This window comes from Balaenoptera borealis (genome assembly GCF_965194805.1).
Source record: "Balaenoptera borealis genome assembly, chromosome: 17".
NCBI lineage: Eukaryota > Metazoa > Chordata > Mammalia > Artiodactyla > Balaenopteridae > Balaenoptera > Balaenoptera borealis.
In genome coordinates this window covers 67,871,507-67,876,996 of record NC_138876.1, presented here as the reverse complement: position 1 = coordinate 67,876,996, position 5,490 = coordinate 67,871,507, and positions in this window count along the sequence as shown.

Sequence of the window (5,490 nt, the reverse complement as noted above, 5' to 3'; positions counted from 1 at the left end):
TTTGTGATTGGAGGATGTAAAAAGGGATTTACATGAAGGAATCTCAGCTTGGGGTCTGTGAGAAAAAGATTGATTAGAAAGGGAAAATTGTGGGATGTAAGGTAAATTAAGGGATTCCCACTGGTATATTCTCTACCTATAATTTGGGGGAAAGCTTAATACATGTAGGGGTGGAACATGGTTCACCACTGCTTCTGAAGAATGGTGATTAATTTTGAAAAATGTCCCGAGGCAGTGGTCTTGCTTACTTATACTTGGTCATGGGACCTTCTGGGCCTTTGTAGGATAGAGCAGGGATCATTCAGCTGAAGTTCTTTACGAACCTATGGGTATCCTGTCAGTTTGTGCTCTGCTACTTTTCAGCATTTCTAGAGATTTTGGTTTGAGGTCAGAATCCCCCTGTAGGCTTCTCCTGAAATAGAATTTAAGAATTCATGGTTGGCTGCTCTGGCCCTTGGGAGGTCCCAGTAATGTTTTCCTTCTATTTATGATAAATAATTTTCATAAACAGTGCATGCATTCAGTTTATAGGTGCTTGAACTTTTTAGCCTACATGGAAATTTCAGATTAGAAATTAGGAAAAAGCAGATCTAGAACTTATTGAAAAAAAATAAAAAGAAATTCTTTTTCTCCTGCCATCTTATAGTATCAATAGGTATAAGGCCAGTGAGCTGTCTCCATCTCCTATTTGAAGCACAAATGCAAACAGTGGTGTTGCTTCGGTTCAAATTAGTCTTCAGGTGTGTTGGGGGAGGGGAACTTATGCCCTAGTCTTGTGTTATCTTGAGTATACACTGGCTGCTAACTGGTGAGCTGGATTTAGTGGACTCCATTTCTGGGTAATATATTGGCATTTGCTTCCGAAGTCTGCAGTGGATACAACTCCTGTAAATTTAGACTCAGCTTTGTCAGGACCCGTTGGTTCATCCTATCGGTCATGGCTTTACCTCAGCTCTCACTGGTGCTGCATTTGTCTCAAGTCTCTTGCCATGAACTGCAGAGAACACTGACTGCCTCCTTGAGCTGCTTCTGTGGGTCTCTTGGCTCCTCAGCATAGAAAGCCCCATCATAACTGCTATCCTGTTAACTTCTCCTTCTTTCCTCAGGCACATGTGGAAATCTTTGGGTTTACTCTGCTAAATCTTTGGGTTTACTCTGCTAAATGGGCTTACTATCCTTTTCTGCCTTTTTTTACCCACCCCCCCACCACTTCCCCCCCTTGGATCTAGAGACTGTCATACAAAGTGAAGTAAGTCAGAAAGAGAAAAACAAATATCGTATATTAACGCATATATGTGGAACCTAGAAAAATGGTACAGATGAACCGGTTTGCAGGGCAGAAATAGAGACACAGATGTAGAGAACAAACGTATGGACACCAATGTTGAACACTTTTATAGTTAGACTTTATTTAAGATGGTCCAGCCAAGCACCAAACTTATATTATACATGGCAAGTTAACGCCATAGTATCATGAGAATACCTCTTTCTTTGCATCATTACAGTATGTTTTCTCTACCAGACTATAAGCAACTTGAGACCAAGACTGTGTCTTATTCACTTTTGTAATCCCAGACTCTAAGGTGATAACTGGAACATTGTAAATATTAACACGTATTTGCTGTCTATTTAGATCTTTGCTGATCTCTGAACAAAAGGCTTGTGAAAGAGAACCAAAAGGAAATGATGTATATCTCTTTTTAATGTTGTATACTTGGGACAATACTCCATGACAAAGGAACCTAATAATTTGAGTTTTAACTTGTGTTGACCCCAAAATGAATTTGAATGGCCCAACTTAATAATAGGCAGGGCTTTGGTGAAAAACAGATTTCTTGGCAATCTAATCTAGTTTATAACAGCATGAAATGCCTTGGTTACCACAGTCTTCACAAGCTAACAAAGCCAGGAGTTCTATAACATTTATGATACTGATAGGAGTGTAAAAATGTATAAGGTTTCATTTGATGTACTACAAGTACTCTGGATTGTGATATCTCCTGGTCATAACATCATACTGAAGTACTATGGCAACTTAAAAAAAATATTTATACAAATGTTAAAAAAATAAAATTAAAAAAACCTTGTGAGATGAACAGCAAAATCAGTCCTTTGATTTTTAATTTATGAGTTGCAAGTCTTTGCTTTTTAGGACTTGAAAACGTTTCAAATTTCCCCATTTCTAAGGGGAATATTTTGGTATTGAAAGTTTAAAGAATTTTAATGGCAAGAATAAAGCATTGTTAGTTCCAATTGAATAAGTGTTTTGAGAATTGTTATTATTATTGTTTTATATAAAAAGGTTATTTGTGCATGTAAGGGGAACATATTTTTGTGATAAACCTGTCACATAGTCATTGTGCTATAACAGAAGTCTTGTTACTTTGTAAAAAGCCCGAATATTATGATTACTGAGTGCTCAGAAATGTTCCTTGAGTGGTTATAAACAGATCTGACCAATAGATATGGTGAGGTAAGCAGTTCATAACTGTCTTTGAGGGATTTTTAGTTTGGGTTGCCCAACCGAAAAAGGAGTATTATTTGGCATGTCTATGGATATAATGGTATGCTGGGCAGCAGGTCTGTGGCCTAATTCAGCCAGAGAACGTGCATTAACAAATTGGCTCTGTCAATGATGGATTACGCCTGAAAGAAGTTAACTGAATGCAGTCTACTGGCGTGGTCATAGAGCAGCTCAGCTTTTTTTCTTCTTCCCATCAGGCTGACTTTTGGCTCAGCACTTAACAAGCTCCACATGCAAAACTGGATGATCCTGGTTGTCGTAAAGCGCCCTCAACGTGTGCGTTTGGGGAAAGGGAAGAAATACTTGGATTAAATTTTGTGTGTTAATCTTTTGGAATGTGTGTGGATCAGACTCTGGAAAGGAAATTGATAGCTTCATGGTGAAATGTTGGCATACAATTTCTAACTTCCATTTGTCAGCTAAAACGGGAAGTGTTCAGGGTCAAAAACAGTGATTTATTTGCTACCTACAAAGATAGGGAATGGACAAAAATGAGTGTGTCATTGTAATATTTGGAATTAAAGCCCAGCATAAAGTCAAGCCATTTAGTTAGTCCTTAAGCCAGTTGGTTGCAAGGGACTCTTCATTTCTTTGTAATTTTTGTTAGACTTAGTAAGAAGGCAGAGCATGGCTGTTAGTACGGGGTTGCCTTTATGCAGAATAAAAATATGGAGCTTTAAAATTTAGAGCAGTGGTTCATTAGAAATGACTCCATACCATTCTTTCGGACTCTTTAATAGCACTTTTCAGTTTTTCTTTGCACTGCCCAGAAGATGAACACATGTCACCTTTAATAGCACATTTCTTCATTGAGGTTATACTTCTAATTTCATGCTTGATGGAAGTTCTCAACTGATGATATGCCAGCTTTCTATATGAGAAGTGTCAGTAAGTCTTTACATTTCTAAGAAAAATAGCATTTGAATTGTGTAACCGATCCATTTATTACTGATCAGGCTAGAATATGCTTTAGTAACAAAGAATGCTCAAATCTCAGTGGCTTAACAAAACAAAGGTTTAACCTTCACTCGTGCTACATGTCCACAAATGATTGGCAGGATCTCTGACAGAGGTTCCATTTGGACAGATGCTTTCATGATTACATGGAAAAGGGAGCATGTTAAATCATATCCTGGCTCTTAAAGCTTCCTCCTCATATCCATTCACATTTTATTGGCCAAAGCAAATCAGTATTTGCCTACCCCAAAGTCTCAAAGATTTTTCTCCTATGTTTTCTTCTAGAAGCTCTGTAATTTTTACATTTAGTTTTGTGAGCCATTTTGGGTAATTTTTGTGTGTGATATGAGGTAAGGATTGAATTTCATTTCTTCCCATATGGATTTCCAGTTGTTCCAGAATAATTTGTTGAAAAGATTGTCCTTTCCCCATACAATTATCTTAGCACATTTGTAAATAGCAAATTAACTATCTATCTGTCTGTCTGTCTATCTATCTATCTATCATCTTTATATATCCATTACTGGGCTGTCTGTCCTGGTCCATTTCTGTATATGTCTATCCTTAGGCCAGTGCATACTGTTCTGATTACTGTAGCTCTAAGTTTGAAATGAGTAGTGTAATTCCTATAACTTTGTTCTTTTTCAAAATTGTTTTCACTGTTCTCGGTCTTTCACAGTTCCATATAAATATTGTAATTAACTTGTCAGCCTTTGCAAAGAAGCCTCCTGAAATTTTGATTAGGATTGCTTTGAATCTTTGGGCCAATTTAGGGAGGGAAGATTTATATCTTAACCCAGTTGAGTTTTCCAATATGTCCTTATCTATCTAGGTCTTTAATTTTTTCTCAACAATATTTTATAATTTTCAGTGTATATATTCTATTAAATTTATCCCTAAGTATTTCATTTTTCATACTAATGCAAATGGAATTATTTTCTAAATTTCATCTCTAATTTTCATGCTAGGATATATAAATACAACTGATTTGTGTATATTGGCCTTGCATCCCATAAACTTGCTAAATTCACTTATTAAATTCTAGTAGTTTTTGGGGCAGATTTCTCAGTATCTTCTATGTATATAATAATTTCTTTTGCATGGTAAGATAATTTACCTCTTCTTTTTCAAATAGTATGCCTTTTACTTCTTTTCTTGCATTATTTCACTAGTAGGACCTCAAGCACAATGTTGAACAAAAGTTGTTAGAGCAGATATCTTTGCCTTGTTTCTGATCTTTGGGGGAAAGATATTGTCTTCACTATTAAGCGTGATGTTAGCTGTAGGTTTTTAGTAGCTGTAGGTTTTTAGTAGATGCTTTTTATTAAGGTGAGGAAGTTTTCTTCTAGTCCCAGGTTTCTGAGATTTAAAAGTTAAGGATGGGTATTGAAGTTTGTCAAATGTTTTTTATGCATTTATTGAGCTGCTCAGATGTCTTTTCTCCTTCATTCTGCTAATATGGTGAATTACATTGATTTATTTTCAAATGTTATACCAATCTTGTATTCTTGGGAAAAACCCACTTGGTCATAATGTATTAGACTTTTTATGTATTACTGGATTTAATTTGTTTATATTTTGTTCAGATTTTTGCTTCTGTGTATATGAGACATATTAGTCTTAAATTTTCTTTTCTTGTAATGTCTTTGCCTTGAATTGTTTTTTTTCTTTTACAGTAGACATTCAAAAAACTTTACTTGTATGAAATAGACATTTCAATAGACATTGTGTAGTGTTCAAAGTATATACAATGACTCAGACTTACCACTCAAATAGGATTTGATCAGCCTGCTCTATGGACTATGTAAGGTATACTCAACTTTAGTACAATTGTTGAAAGCCTCAATATTTTCTATTTTTTTTTTTAATTTTTTCTTTTTTTTTAATTAAAAAAAAATTTTTTTTTGGCTGCTTTGGGTCTTTGTTGCTGCACGCGGGCTTTCGCTAGTTGAGGTGAGCAGGGGCTACTCTTCATAGTGGTGCGCGGGCTTCTTATTGTGATGGCTTCT